Source organism: Phaseolus vulgaris, chromosome 1, assembly GCF_051622355.1.
Source record: "Phaseolus vulgaris cultivar YP4 chromosome 1, ASM5162235v1, whole genome shotgun sequence".
NCBI lineage: Eukaryota > Viridiplantae > Streptophyta > Magnoliopsida > Fabales > Fabaceae > Phaseolus > Phaseolus vulgaris.
Genome location: NC_143498.1, coordinates 15,501,902 through 15,520,074, shown reverse-complemented (window position 1 = coordinate 15,520,074; position 18,173 = coordinate 15,501,902).

Here is an 18,173-nt window from a genome sequence, read left to right as displayed (position 1 = left end):
TAAGTGTTTGAATCAATCAATAGACCTTAGATTGTAAAAAATATGAAAACACAATTTCGACACATGGAATTGTTTTTCAAGGATATTCATTCATAAGTGTTTCAATCAATTAATAGACTAAGATTGTAAAAGAGATATTAAACATATCAAAACACAATTTTAACACACGAAATTGGTTTTCAAAGATATTCATTCATATGTGTTTTCAATCAATTAATAGCGAAAAGAACAAGTTGCAAACATTTAGTTGAGTAATAATACTCTTGTTTTCAATAGTTAAGATGCTTTTAAACTATTATTATACAGAACATTCACTTTGTCATCGTTTCCTAGGTTATAAAACCTTAGATTGTAAATGAAAGAAGTATTAAACGTATCATTTTAACACATGAAATTGTTTTTCAAAGATATCATAAGTGCTTCAATCAATTAATAGACCTGAGATTGTAAAAGAAGTATTAAACGTATCAAAATACAATAATTTAAACACATGAAATGGTTTTCCAAAGGTATCATCAGTGTTTGAATCAATCAATAGACCTGAGATTGTAAAAAATATGAAAATACAATTTCGACACATGAAATTGTTTTTCAAGGATATTCATTCATAAGTGTTTCAATCAATTAATAGACTAAGATTGTAAAAGAGATATTAAACATATCAAAACACAATTTTAACACATGAAATTGGTTTTCAAAGATATTCATTCATAAGTGTTTTCAATCAATTAATAGCGAAAAGAACAAGTTGCAAACATTTAGTTGAGTAATAATACGCTTGTTTTCAATAGTTAAGATGCTTTTAAACTATTATTATACAGAACATTCACTTTGTCATCGTTTCCTAGGTTATAAAACCTTAGATTGTAAATGAAAGAAGTATTAAACGTATCATTTTAAGACATGAAATTGTTTTTCAAAGATATCATAAGTGCTTCAATCAATTAATAGACCTAAGATTGTAAAAGAAGTACTAAACGTATCAAAATACAATAATTTGAACACATGAAATGGTTTTGCAAAGGTATCATAAGTGTTTGAATCAATCAATAGACCTTAGATTGTAAAAAATATGAAAACACAATTTCGACACATGGAATTGTTTTTCAAGGATATTCATTCATAAGTGTTTCAATCAATTAATAGACTAAGATTGTAAAAGAGATATTAAACATATCAAAACACAATTTTAACACACGAAATTGGTTTTCAAAGATATTCATTCATATGTGTTTTCAATCAATTAATAGCGAAAAGAACAAGTTGCAAACATTTAGTTGAGTAATAATACGCTTGTTTTCAATAGTTAAGATGCTTTTAAACTATTATTATACAGAAAATTCACTTTGTCATCGTTTCCTAGGTTATAAAACCTTAGATTGTAAATGAAAGAAGTATTAAACGTATCATTTTAACACATGAAATTGTTTTTCAAAGATATCATAAGTGCTTCAATCAATTAATAGACCTTAGATTGTAAAAGAAGTATTAAACGTATCAAAATACAATAATTTGAACACATGAAATGGTTTTCCAAAGGTATCATAAGTGTTTGAATCAATCAATTGACCTTAGATTGTAAAAAATATGAAAGCACAATTTCGACACATGAAATTGTTTTTCAAGGATATTCATTCATAAGTGTTTCAATCAATTAATAGACTAAGATTGTAAAAGAGATATTAAACATATCAAAACACAATTTTAACACATGAAATTGGTTTTCAAAGATATTCATTCATAAGTGTTTTCAATCAATTAATAGCGAAAAGAACAAGTTGCAAACATTTAGTTGAGTAATAATACGCTTGTTTTCAATAGTTAAGATGCTTTTAAACTATTATTATACAGAACATTCACTTTCTCATAGTTTCCTAGGTTATAAAACCTTAGATTGTAAATGAAAGAAGTATTAAACGTATCATTTTAACACATGAAATTGTTTTTCAAAGATATCATAAGTGCTTCAATCAATTAATAGACCTTAGATTGTAAAAGAAGTATTAAACGTATCAAAATACAATAATTTGAACACATGAAATGGTTTTCCAAAGGTATCATAAGTGTTTGAATCAATCAATAGACCTTAGATTGTAAAAAATATGAAAGCACAATTTCGACACATGAAATTGTTTTTCAAGGATATTCATTCATAAGTGTTTCAATCAATTAATAGACTAAGATTGTAAAAGAGATATTAAACATATCAAAACACAATTTTAACACATGAAATTGGTTTTCAAAGATATTCATTCATAAGTGTTTTCAATCAATTAATAGCGGAAAGAACAAGTTGCAAACATTTAGTTGAGTAATAATACGCTTGTTTTCAATAGTTAAGATGCTTTTAAACTATTATTATACAGAACATTCACTTTCTTATAGTTTCCTAGGTTATAAAACCTTAGATTGTAAATGAAAGAAGTATTAAACGTATCATTTTAACACATGAAATTGTTTTTCAAAGATATCATAAGTGCTTCAATCAATTAATAGACCTTAGATTGTAAAAGAAGTATTAAACGTATCAAAATACAACAATTTTAACACATGAAATTGGTTTTCAAAGATATTCATTCATAAGTGTTTTCAATCAATTAATAGCGAAAAGAACAAGTTGCAAACATTTAGTTGAGTAATAATACGCTTGTTTTCAATAGTTAAGATGCTTTTAAACTATTACTATACAGAACATTCACTTTGTCATCGTTTCCTAGGTTATAAAACCTTAGATTGTAAATGAAAGAAGTATTAAACGTATCATTTTAATACATGAAATTGTTTTTCAAAGATATCATAAGTGCTTCAATCAATTAATAGACCTAAGATTGTAAAAGAAGTACTAAACGTATCAAAATACAATAATTTGAACACATGAAATGGTTTTCCAAAGGTATCATAAGTGTTTGAATCAATCAATAGACCTTAGATTGTAAAAAATATGAAAACACAATTTCGACACATGAAATTGTTTTTCAAGGATATTCATTCATAAGTGTTTCAATCAATTAATAGACTAAGATTGTAAAAGAGATATTAAACATATCAAAACACAATTTTAACACATGAAATTGGTTTTCAAAGATATTCATTCATATGTGTTTTCAATCAATTAATAGCGAAAAGAACAAGTTGCAAACATTTAGTTGAGTAATAATACGCTTGTTTTCAATAGTTAAGATGCTTTTAAACTATTATTATACAGAACATTCACTTTGTCATCGTTTCCTAGGTTATAAAACCTTAGGTTGTAAATGAAAGAAGTATTAAACGTATCATTTTAATACATGAAATTGTTTTTCAAAGATATCATAAGTGCTTCAATCAATTAATAGACCTAAGATTGTAAAAGAAGTACTAAACGTATCAAAATACAATAATTTGAACACATGAAATGGTTTTGCAAAGGTATCATAAGTGTTTGAATCAATCAATAGACCTTAGATTGTAAAAAATATGAAAACACAATTTCGACACATGGAATTGTTTTTCAAGGATATTCATTCATAAGTGTTTCAATCAATTAATAGACTAAGATTGTAAAAGAGATATTAAACATATCAAAACACAATTTTAACACATGAAATTGGTTTTCAAAGATATTCATTCATAAGTGTTTTCAATCAATTAATAGCGAAAAGAACAAGTTGCAAACATTTAGTTGAGTAATAATACGCTTGTTTTCAATAGTTAAGATGCTTTTAAACTATTATTATACAGAACATTCACTTTCTTATAGTTTCCTAGGTTATAAAACCTTAGATTGTAAATGAAAGAAGTATTAAACGTATCATTTTAACACATGAAATTGTTTTTCAAAGATATCATAAGTGCTTCAATCAATAAATAGACCTTAGATTGTAAAAGAAGTATTAAACGTATCAAAATAACACAATTTTAACACATGAAATTGGTTTTCAAAGATATTCATTCATAAGTGTTTTCAATCAATTAATAGCGAAAAGAACAAGTTGCAAACATTTAGTTGAGTAATAATACGCTTGTTTTCAATAGTTAAGATGCTTTTAAACTATTACTATACAGAACATTCACTTTGTCATCGTTTCCTAGGTTATAAAACCTTAGATTGTAAATGAAAGAAGTATTAAACGTATCATTTTAATACATGAAATTGTTTTTCAAAGATATCATAAGTGCTTCAATCAATTAATAGACCTAAGATTGTAAAAGAAGTACTAAACGTATCAAAATACAATAATTTGAACACATGAAATGGTTTTCCAAAGGTATCATAAGTGTTTGAATCAATCAATAGACCTTAGATTGTAAAAAATATGAAAACACAATTTCGACACATGAAATTGTTTTTCAAGGATATTCATTCATAAGTGTTTCAATCAATTAATAGACTAAGATTGTAAAAGAGATATTAAACATATCAAAACACAATTTTAACACATGAAATTGGTTTTCAAAGATATTCATTCATATGTGTTTTCAATCAATTAATAGCGAAAAGAACAAGTTGCAAACATTTAGTTGAGTAATAATACTCTTGTTTTCAATAGTTAAGATGCTTTTAAACTATTATTATACAGAACATTCACTTTGTCATCGTTTCCTAGGTTATAAAACCTTAGATTGTAAATGAAAGAAGTATTAAACGTATCATTTTAATACATGAAATTGTTTTTCAAAGATATCATAAGTGCTTCAATCAATTAATAGACCTAAGATTGTAAAAGAAGTACTAAACGTATCAAAATACAATAATTTGAACACATGAAATGGTTTTGCAAAGGTATCATAAGTGTTTGAATCAATCAATAGACCTTAGATTGTAAAAAATATGAAAACACAATTTCGACACATGAAATTGTTTTTCAAGGATATTCATTCATAAGTGTTTCAATCAATTAATAGACTAAGATTGTAAAAGAGATATTAAACATATCAAAACACAATTTTAACACATGAAATTGGTTTTCAAAGATATTCATTCATATGTGTTTTCAATCAATTAATAGCGAAAAGAACAAGTTGCAAACATTTAGTTGAGTAATAATACGCTTGTTTTCAATAGTTAAGATGCTTTTAAACTATTATTATACAGAACATTCACTTTGTCATCGTTTCCTAGGTTATAAAACCTTAGGTTGTAAATGAAAGAAGTATTAAACGTATCATTTTAATACATGAAATTGTTTTTCAAAGATATCATAAGTGCTTCAATCAATTAATAGACCTAAGATTGTAAAAGAAGTACTAAACGTATCAAAATACAAAAATTTGAACACATGAAATGGTTTTGCAAAGGTATCATAAGTGTTTGAATCAATCAATAGACCTTAGATTGTAAAAAATATGAAAACACAATTTCGACACATGGAATTGTTTTTCAAGGATATTCATTCATAAGTGTTTCAATCAATTAATAGACTAAGATTGTAAAAGAGATATTAAACATATCAAAACACAATTTTAACACACGAAATTGGTTTTCAAAGATATTCATTCATATGTGTTTTCAATCAATTAATAGCGAAAAGAACAAGTTGCAAACATTTAGTTGAGTAATAATACTCTTGTTTTCAATAGTTAAGATGCTTTTAAACTATTATTATACAGAACATTCACTTTGTCATCGTTTCCTAGGTTATAAAACCTTAGATTGTAAATGAAAGAAGTATTAAACGTATCATTTTAAGACATGAAATTGTTTTTCAAAGATATCATAAGTGCTTCAATCAATTAATAGACCTAAGATTGTAAAAGAAGTACTAAACGTATCAAAATACAATAATTTGAACACATGAAATGGTTTTGCAAAGGTATCATAAGTGTTTGAATCAATCAATAGACCTTAGATTGTAAAAAATATGAAAACACAATTTCGACACATGGAATTGTTTTTCAAGGATATTCATTCATAAGTGTTTCAATCAATTAATAGACTAAGATTGTAAAAGAGATATTAAACATATCAAAACACAATTTTAACACACGAAATTGGTTTTCAAAGATATTCATTCATATGTGTTTTCAATCAATTAATAGCGAAAAGAACAAGTTGCAAACATTTAGTTGAGTAATAATACGCTTGTTTTCAATAGTTAAGATGCTTTTAAACTATTATTATACAGAAAATTCACTTTGTCATCGTTTCCTAGGTTATAAAACCTTAGATTGTAAATGAAAGAAGTATTAAACGTATCATTTTAACACATGAAATTGTTTTTCAAAGATATCATAAGTGCTTCAATCAATTAATAGACCTTAGATTCTAAAAGAAGTATTAAACGTATCAAAATACAATAATTTGAACACATGAAATGGTTTTCCAAAGGTATCATAAGTGTTTGAATCAATCAATTGACCTTAGATTGTAAAAAATATGAAAGCACAATTTCGACACATGAAATTGTTTTTCAAGGATATTCATTCATAAGTGTTTCAATCAATTAATAGACTAAGATTGTAAAAGAGATATTAAACATATCAAAACACAATTTTAACACATGAAATTGGTTTTCAAAGATATTCATTCATAAGTGTTTTCAATCAATTAATAGCGAAAAGAACAAGTTGCAAACATTTAGTTGAGTAATAATACGCTTGTTTTCAATAGTTAAGATGCTTTTAAACTATTATTATACAGAACATTCACTTTCTCATAGTTTCCTAGGTTATAAAACCTTAGATTGTAAATGAAAGAAGTATTAAACGTATCATTTTAACACATGAAATTGTTTTTCAAAGATATCATAAGTGCTTCAATCAATTAATAGACCTTAGATTGTAAAAGAAGTATTAAACGTATCAAAATACAATAATTTGAACACATGAAATGGTTTTCCAAAGGTATCATAAGTGTTTGAATCAATCAATAGACCTTAGATTGTAAAAAATATGAAAGCACAATTTCGACACATGAAATTGTTTTTCAAGGATATTCATTCATAAGTGTTTCAATCAATTAATAGACTAAGATTGTAAAAGAGATATTAAACATATCAAAACACAATTTTAACACATGAAATTGGTTTTCAAAGATATTCATTCATAAGTGTTTTCAATCAATTAATAGCGGAAAGAACAAGTTGCAAACATTTAGTTGAGTAATAATACGCTTGTTTTCAATAGTTAAGATGCTTTTAAACTATTATTATACAGAACATTCACTTTCTTATAGTTTCCTAGGTTATAAAACCTTAGATTGTAAATGAAAGAAGTATTAAACGTATCATTTTAACACATGAAATTGTTTTTCAAAGATATCATAAGTGCTTCAATCAATTAATAGACCTTAGATTGTAAAAGAAGTATTAAACGTATCAAAATACAACAATTTTAACACATGAAATTGGTTTTCAAAGATATTCATTCATAAGTGTTTTCAATCAATTAATAGCGAAAAGAACAAGTTGCAAACATTTAGTTGAGTAATAATACGCTTGTTTTCAATAGTTAAGATGCTTTTAAACTATTATTATACAGAACATTCACTTTGTCATCGTTTCCTAGGTTATAAAACCTTAGGTTGTAAATGAAAGAAGTATTAAACGTATCATTTTAATACATGAAATTGTTTTTCAAAGATATCATAAGTGCTTCAATCAATTAATAGACCTAAGATTGTAAAAGAAGTACTAAACGTATCAAAATACAATAATTTGAACACATGAAATGGTTTTGCAAAGGTATCATAAGTGTTTGAATCAATCAATAGACCTTAGATTGTAAAAAATATGAAAACACAATTTCGACACATCGAATTGTTTTTCAAGGATATTCATTCATAAGTGTTTCAATCAATTAATAGACTAAGATTGTAAAAGAGATATTAAACATATCAAAACACAATTTTAACACACGAAATTGGTTTTCAAAGATATTCATTCATATGTGTTTTCAATCAATTAATAGCGAAAAGAACAAGTTGCAAACATTTAGTTGAGTAATAATACGCTTGTTTTCAATAGTTAAGATGCTTTTAAACTATTATTATACAGAACATTCACTTTGTCATCGTTTCCTAGGTTATAAAACCTTAGATTGTAAATGAAAGAAGTATTAAACGTATCATTTTAACACATGAAATTGTTTTTCAAAGATATCATAAGTGCTTCAATCAATTAATAGACCTTAGATTGTAAAAGATGTATTAAACGTATCAAAATACAATAATTTGAACACATGAAATGGTTTTCCAAAGGTATCATAAGTGTTTGAATCAATCAATAGACCTTAGATTGTAAAAAATATGAAAGCACAATTTCGACACATGAAATTGTTTTTCAAGGATATTCATTCATAAGTGTTTCAATCAATTAATAGCGAAAAGAACAAGTTGCAAACATTTAGTTGAGTAATAATACGCTTGTTTTCAATAGTTAAGATGCTTTTAAACTATTATTATACAGAACATTCACTTTGTCATCGTTTCATAGGTTATAAAATCTTAGGTTGTAAATGAAAGAAGTATTAAACGTATCATTTTAATACATGAAATTGTTTTTCAAAGATATCATAAGTGCTTCAATCAATTAATAGACCTAAGATTGTAAAAGAAGTACTAAACGTATCAAAATACAATAATTTGAACACATGAAATGGTTTTCCAAAGGTATCATAAGTGTTTGAATCAATCAATAGACCTTAGATTGTAAAAAATATGAAAGCACAATTTCGACACATGAAATTGTTTTTCAAGGATATTCATTCATAAGTGTTTCAATCAATTAATAGACTAAGATTGTAAAAGAGATATTAAACATATCAAAACACAATTTTAACACATGAAATTGGTTTTCAAAGATATTCATTCATAAGTGTTTTCAATCAATTAATAGCGAAAAGAACAAATTGCAAACATTTAGTTGAGTAATAATACGCTTGTTTTCAATAGTTAAGATGCTTTTAAACTATTATTATACAGAACATTCACTTTCTCATAGTTTCCTAGGTTATAAAACCTTAGATTGTAAATGAAAGAAGTATTAAACGTATCATTTTAACACATGAAATTGTTTTTCAAAGATATCATAAGTGCTTCAATCAATTAATAGACCTTAGATTGTAAAAGAAGTATTAAACGTATCAAAATACAATAATTTGAACACATGAAATGGTTTTCCAAAGGTATCATAAGTGTTTGAATCAATCAATAGACCTTAGATTGTAAAAAATATGAAAGCACAATTTCGACACATGAAATTGTTTTTCAAGGATATTCATTCATAAGTGTTTTCAATCAATTAATAGCGAAAAGAACAAGTTGCAAACATTTAGTTGAGTAATAATACGCTTGTTTTCAATAGTTAAGATGCTTTTAAACTATTATTATACAGAACATTCACTTTCTTATAGTTTCTTAGGTTATAAAACCTTAGATTGTAAATTAAAGAAGTATTAAACGTATCATTTTAACACATGAAATTGTTTTTCAAAGATATCATAAGTGCTTCAATCAATAAATAGACCTTAGATTGTAAAAGAAGTATTAAACGTATCAAAATAACACAATTTTAACACATGAAATTGGTTTTCAAAGATATTCATTCATAAGTGTTTTCAATCAATTAATAGCGAAAAGAACAAGTTGCAAACATTTAGTTGAGTAATAATACGCTTGTTTTCAATAGTTAAGATGCTTTTAAACTATTACTATACAGAACATTCACTTTGTCATCGTTTCCTAGGTTATAAAACCTTAGATTGTAAATGAAAGAAGTATTAAACGTATCATTTTAATACATGAAATTGTTTTTCAAAGATATCATAAGTGCTTCAATCAATTAATAGACCTAAGATTGTAAAAGAAGTACTAAACGTATCAAAATACAATAATTTGAACACATGAAATGGTTTTCCAAAGGTATCATAAGTGTTTGAATCAATCAATAGACCTTAGATTGTAAAAAATATGAAAACACAATTTCGACACATGAAATTGTTTTTCAAGGATATTCATTCATAAGTGTTTCAATCAATTAATAGACTAAGATTGTAAAAGAGATATTAAACATATCAAAACACAATTTTAACACATGAAATTGGTTTTCAAAGATATTCATTCATAAGTGTTTTCAATCAATTAATAGCGAAAAGAACAAATTTGTTTTTCAATAGCAAACATTGCAAACATTCATAGTTGAGTAATAATACGCTTGTTTTCAATAGTTAAGATGCTTTTAAACTATTATTATACAGAACATTCACTTTCTCATAGTTTCCTAGGTTATAAAACCTTAGATTGTAAATGAAAGAAGTATTAAACGTATCATTTTAACACATGAAATTGTTTTTCAAAGATATCATAAGTGCTTCAATCAATTAATAGACCTTAGATTGTAAAAGAAGTATTAAACGTATCAAAATACAATAATTTGAACACATGAAATGGTTTTCCAAAGGTATCATAAGTGTTTGAATCAATCAATAGACCTTAGATTGTAAAAAATATGAAAGCACAATTTCGACACATGAAATTGTTTTTCAAGGATATTCATTCATAAGTGTTTTCAATCAATTAATAGCGAAAAGAACAAGTTGCAAACATTTAGTTGAGTAATAATACGCTTGTTTTCAATAGTTAAGATGCTTTTAAACTATTATTATACAGAACATTCACTTTCTTATAGTTTCTTAGGTTATAAAACCTTAGATTGTAAATTAAAGAAGTATTAAACGTATCATTTTAACACATGAAATTGTTTTTCAAAGATATCATAAGTGCTTCAATCAATAAATAGACCTTAGATTGTAAAAGAAGTATTAAACGTATCAAAATAACACAATTTTAACACATGAAATTGGTTTTCAAAGATATTCATTCATAAGTGTTTTCAATCAATTAATAGCGAAAAGAACAAGTTGCAAACATTTAGTTGAGTAATAATACGCTTGTTTTCAATAGTTAAGATGCTTTTAAACTATTACTATACAGAACATTCACTTTGTCATCGTTTCCTAGGTTATAAAACCTTAGATTGTAAATGAAAGAAGTATTAAACGTATCATTTTAATACATGAAATTGTTTTTCAAAGATATCATAAGTGCTTCAATCAATTAATAGACCTAAGATTGTAAAAGAAGTACTAAACGTATCAAAATACAATAATTTGAACACATGAAATGGTTTTCCAAAGGTATCATAAGTGTTTGAATCAATCAATAGACCTTAGATTGTAAAAAATATGAAAACACAATTTCGACACATGAAATTGTTTTTCAAGGATATTCATTCATAAGTGTTTCAATCAATTAATAGACTAAGATTGTAAAAGAGATATTAAACATATCAAAACACAATTTTAACACATGAAATTGGTTTTCAAAGATATTCATTCATATGTGTTTTCAATCAATTAATAGCGAAAAGAACAAGTTGCAAACATTTAGTTGAGTAATAATACGCTTGTTTTCAATAGTTAAGATGCTTTTAAACTATTATTATACAGAACATTCACTTTGTCATCGTTTCCTAGGTTATAAAACCTTAGGTTGTAAATGAAAGAAGTATTAAACGTATCATTTTAATACATGAAATTGTTTTTCAAAGATATCATAAGTGCTTCAATCAATTAATAGACCTAAGATTGTAAAAGAAGTACTAAACGTATCAAAATACAATAATTTGAACACATGAAATGGTTTTGCAAAGGTATCATAAGTGTTTGAATCAATCAATAGACCTTAGATTGTAAAAAATATGAAAACACAATTTCGACACATGGAATTGTTTTTCAAGGATATTCATTCATAAGTGTTTCAATCAATTAATAGACTAAGATTGTAAAAGAGATATTAAACATATCAAAACACAATTTTAACACACGAAATTGGTTTTCAAAGATATTCATTCATATGTGTTTTCAATCAATTAATAGCGAAAAGAACAAGTTGCAAACATTTAGTTGAGTAATAATACTCTTGTTTTCAATAGTTAAGATGCTTTTAAACTATTATTATACAGAACATTCACTTTGTCATCGTTTCCTAGGTTATAAAACCTTAGATTGTAAATGAAAGAAGTATTAAACGTATCATTTTAACACATGAAATTGTTTTTCAAAGATATCATAAGTGCTTCAATCAATTAATAGACCTGAGATTGTAAAAGAAGTATTAAACGTATCAAAATACAATAATTTAAACACATGAAATGGTTTTCCAAAGGTATCATAAGTGTTTGAATCAATCAATAGACCTGAGATTGTAAAAAATATGAAAATACAATTTCGACACATGAAATTGTTTTTCAAGGATATTCATTCATAAGTGTTTCAATCAATTAATAGACTAAGATTGTAAAAGAGATATTAAACATATCAAAACACAATTTTAACACATGAAATTGGTTTTCAAAGATATTCATTCATAAGTGTTTTCAATCAATTAATAGCGAAAAGAACAAGTTGCAAACATTTAGTTGAGTAATAATACGCTTGTTTTCAATAGTTAAGATGCTTTTAAACTATTATTATACAGAACATTCACTTTGTCATCGTTTCCTAGGTTATAAAACCTTAGATTGTAAATGAAAGAAGTATTAAACGTATCATTTTAAGACATGAAATTGTTTTTCAAAGATATCATAAGTGCTTCAATCAATTAATAGACCTAAGATTGTAAAAGAAGTACTAAACGTATCAAAATACAATAATTTGAACACATGAAATGGTTTTGCAAAGGTATCATAAGTGTTTGAATCAATCAATAGACCTTAGATTGTAAAAAATATGAAAACACAATTTCGACACATGGAATTGTTTTTCAAGGATATTCATTCATAAGTGTTTCAATCAATTAATAGACTAAGATTGTAAAAGAGATATTAAACATATCAAAACACAATTTTAACACACGAAATTGGTTTTCAAAGATATTCATTCATATGTGTTTTCAATCAATTAATAGCGAAAAGAACAAGTTGCAAACATTTAGTTGAGTAATAATACGCTTGTTTTCAATAGTTAAGATGCTTTTAAACTATTATTATACAGAAAATTCACTTTGTCATCGTTTCCTAGGTTATAAAACCTTAGATTGTAAATGAAAGAAGTATTAAACGTATCATTTTAACACATGAAATTGTTTTTCAAAGATATCATAAGTGCTTCAATCAATTAATAGACCTTAGATTGTAAAAGAAGTATTAAACGTATCAAAATACAATAATTTGAACACATGAAATGGTTTTCCAAAGGTATCATAAGTGTTTGAATCAATCAATTGACCTTAGATTGTAAAAAATATGAAAGCACAATTTCGACACATGAAATTGTTTTTCAAGGATATTCATTCATAAGTGTTTCAATCAATTAATAGACTAAGATTGTAAAAGAGATATTAAACATATCAAAACACAATTTTAACACATGAAATTGGTTTTCAAAGATATTCATTCATAAGTGTTTTCAATCAATTAATAGCGAAAAGAACAAGTTGCAAACATTTAGTTGAGTAATAATACGCTTGTTTTCAATAGTTAAGATGCTTTTAAACTATTATTATACAGAACATTCACTTTCTCATAGTTTCCTAGGTTATAAAACCTTAGATTGTAAATGAAAGAAGTATTAAACGTATCATTTTAACACATGAAATTGTTTTTCAAAGATATCATAAGTGCTTCAATCAATTAATAGACCTTAGATTGTAAAAGAAGTATTAAACGTATCAAAATACAATAATTTGAACACATGAAATGGTTTTCCAAAGGTATCATAAGTGTTTGAATCAATCAATAGACCTTAGATTGTAAAAAATATGAAAGCACAATTTCGACACATGAAATTGTTTTTCAAGGATATTCATTCATAAGTGTTTCAATCAATTAATAGACTAAGATTGTAAAAGAGATATTAAACATATCAAAACACAATTTTAACACATGAAATTGGTTTTCAAAGATATTCATTCATAAGTGTTTTCAATCAATTAATAGCGGAAAGAACAAGTTGCAAACATTTAGTTGAGTAATAATACGCTTGTTTTCAATAGTTAAGATGCTTTTAAACTATTATTATACAGAACATTCACTTTCTTATAGTTTCCTAGGTTATAAAACCTTAGATTGTAAATGAAAGAAGTATTAAACGTATCATTTTAACACATGAAATTGTTTTTCAAAGATATCATAAGTGCTTCAATCAATTAATAGACCTTAGATTGTAAAAGAAGTATTAAACGTATCAAAATACAACAATTTTAACACATGAAATTGGTTTTCAAAGATATTCATTCATAAGTGTTTTCAATCAATTAATAGCGAAAAGAACAAGTTGCAAACATTTAGTTGAGTAATAATACGCTTGTTTTCAATAGTTAAGATGCTTTTAAACTATTATTATACAGAACATTCACTTTGTCATCGTTTCCTAGGTTATAAAACCTTAGGTTGTAAATGAAAGAAGTATTAAACGTATCATTTTAATACATGAAATTGTTTTTCAAAGATATCATAAGTGCTTCAATCAATTAATAGACCTAAGATTGTAAAAGAAGTACTAAACGTATCAAAATACAATAATTTGAACACATGAAATGGTTTTGCAAAGGTATCATAAGTGTTTGAATCAATCAATAGACCTTAGATTTTAAAAAATATGAAAACACAATTTCGACACATCGAATTGTTTTTCAAGGATATTCATTCATAAGTGTTTCAATCAATTAATAGACTAAGATTGTAAAAGAGATATTAAACATATCAAAACACAATTTTAACACACGAAATTGGTTTTCAAAGATATTCATTCATATGTGTTTTCAATCAATTAATAGCGAAAAGAACAAGTTGCAAACATTTAGTTGAGTAATAATACGCTTGTTTTCAATAGTTAAGATGCTTTTAAACTATTATTATACAGAACATTCACTTTGTCATCGTTTCCTAGGTTATAAAACCTTAGATTGTAAATGAAAGAAGTATTAAACGTATCATTTTAACACATGAAATTGTTTTTCAAAGATATCATAAGTGCTTCAATCAATTAATAGACCTTAGATTGTAAAAGAAGTATTAAACGTATCAAAATACAATAATTTAAACACATGAAATGGTTTTCCAAAGGTATCATAAGTGTTTGAATCAATCAATAGACCTTTGATTGTAAAAAATATGAAAGCACAATTTCGACACATGAAATTGTTTTTCAAGGATATTCATTCATAAGTGTTTCAATCAATTAATAGACTAAGATTGTAAAAGAGATATTAAACATATCAAAACACAATTTTAACACATGAAATTGGTTTTCAAAGATATTCATTCATAAGTGTTTTCAATCAATTAATAGCGAAAAGAACAAGTTGCAAACATTTAGTTGAGTAATAATACGCTTGTTTTCAATAGTTAAGATGCTTTTAAACTATTATTATACAGAACATTCACTTTCTCATAGTTTCCTAGGTTATCAAACCTTAGATTGTAAATGAAAGAAGTATTAAACGTATCATTTTAACACATGAAATTGTTTTTCAAAGATATCATAAGTGCTTCAATCAATTAATAGACCTTGGATTGTAAAAGAAGTATTAAACGTATCAAAATACAACAATTTTAACACATGAAATTGGTTTTCAAAGATATTCATTCATAAGTGTTTTCAATCAATTAATAGCGAAAAGAACAAGTTAAGATGCTTTTAAACTATTATTATACAGAACATTCACTTTCTCATAGTTTCCTAGGTTATCAAACCTTAGATTGTAAATGAAAGAAGTATTAAACGTATCATTTTAACACATGAAATTGTTTTTCAAAGATATCATAAGTGCTTCAATCAATTAATAGACCTTGGATTGTAAAAGAAGTATTAAACGTATCAAAATACAACAATTTTAACACATGAAATTGGTTTTCAAAGATATTCATTCATAAGTGTTTTCAATCAATTAATAGCGAAAAGAACAAGTTGCAAACATTTAGTTGAGTAATAATACGCTTGTTTTCAATAGTTAAGATGCTTTTAAACTATTATTATACAGAACATTCACTTTGTCATCGTTTCCTAGGTTATAAAACCTTAGATTGTAAATGAAAGAAGTATTAAACGTATAATTTTAACACATGAAATTGTTTTTCAAAGATATCATAAGTGCTTCAATCAATTAATAGACCTGAGATTGTAAAAGAAGTATTAAACGTATCAAAATACAATAATTTGAACACATGAAATGGTTTTCCAAAGGTATCATAAGTGTTTGAATCAATCAATAGACCTGAGATTGTAAAAATTATGAAAATACAATTTCGACACATGAAATTGTTTTTCAAGGATATTCATTCATAAGTGTTTCAATCAATTAATAGACTAAGATTGTAAAAGAGATATTAAACATATCAAAACACAATTTTAACACATGAAATTGGTTTTCAAAGATATTCATTCATAAGTGTTTTCAATCAATTAATAGCGAAAAGAACAAGTTGCAAACATTTAGTTGAGTAATAATACGCTTGTTTTCAATAGTTAAGATGCTTTTAAACTATTATTATACAGAACATTCACTTTGTCATCGTTTCCTAGGTTATAAAACCTTAGATTGTAAATGAAAGAAGTATTAAACGTATCATTTTAATACATGAAATTGTTTTTCAAAGATATCATAAGTGCTTCAATCAATTAATAGACCTAAGATTGTAAAAGAAGTACTAAACGTATCAAAATACAATAATTTGAACACATGAAATGGTTTTGCAAAGGTATCATAAGTGTTTGAATCAATCAATAGACCTTAGATTGTAAAAAATATGAAAACACAATTTCGACACATGGAATTGTTTTTCAAGGATATTCATTCATAAGTGTTTCAATCAATTAATAGACTAAGATTGTAAAAGAGATATTAAACATATCAAAACACAATTTTAACACATGAAATTGGTTTTCAAAGATATTCATTCATATGTGTTTTCAATCAATTAATAGCGAAAAGAACAAGTTGCAAACATTTAGTTGAGTAATAATACGCTTGTTTTCAATAGTTAAGATGCTTTTAAACTATTATTATACAGAACATTCACTTTGTCATCGTTTCCTAGGTTATAAAACCTTAGATTGTAAATGAAAGAAGTATTAAACGTATCATTTTAACACATGAAATTGTTTTTCAAAGATATCATAAGTGCTTCAATCAATTAATAGACCTTAGATTGTAAAAGAAGTATTAAACGTATCAAAATACAATAATTTGAACACATGAAATGGTTTTCCAAAGGTATCATAAGTGTTTGAATCAATCAATAGACCTTAGATTGTAAAAAATATGAAAGCACAATTTCGACACATGAAATTGTTTTTCAAGGATATTCATTCATAAGTGTTTCAATCAATTATTAGACTAAGATTGTAAAAGAGATATTAAACATATCAAAACACAATTTTAACACATGAAATTGGTTTTCAAAGATATTCATTCATAAGTGTTTTCAATCAATTAATAGCGAAAAGAACAAGTTGCAAACATTTAGTTGAGTAATAATACGCTTGTTTTCAATAGTTAAGATGCTTTTAAACTATTATTATACAGAACATTCACTTTCTCATAGTTTCCTAGGTTATAAAACCTTAGATTGTAAATGAAAGAAGTATTAAACGTATCATTTTAACACATGAAATTGTTTTTCAAAGATATCATAAGTGCTTCAATCAATTAATAGACCTTGGATTGTAAAAGAAGTATTAAACGTATCAAAATACAACAATTTTAACACATGAAATTGGTTTTCAAAGATATTCATTCATAAGTGTTTTCAATCAATTAATAGCGAAAAGAACAAGTTGCAAACATTTAGTTGAGTAATAATACGCTTGTTTTCAATAGTTAAGATGCTTTTAAACTATTATTATACAGAACATTCACTTTGTCATCGTTTCCTAGGTTATAAAACCTTAGATTGTAAATGAAAGAAGTATTAAACGTATAATTTTAACACATGAAATTGTTTTTCAAAGATATCATAAGTGCTTCAATCAATTAATAGACCTGAGATTGTAAAAGAAGTATTAAACGTATCAAAATACAATAATTTGAACACATGAAATGGTTTTCCAAAGGTATCATAAGTGTTTGAATCAATCAATAGACCTGAGATTGTAAAAATTATGAAAATACAATTTCGACACATGAAATTGTTTTTCAAGGATATTCATTCATAAGTGTTTCAATCAATTAATAGACTAAGATTGTAAAAGAGATA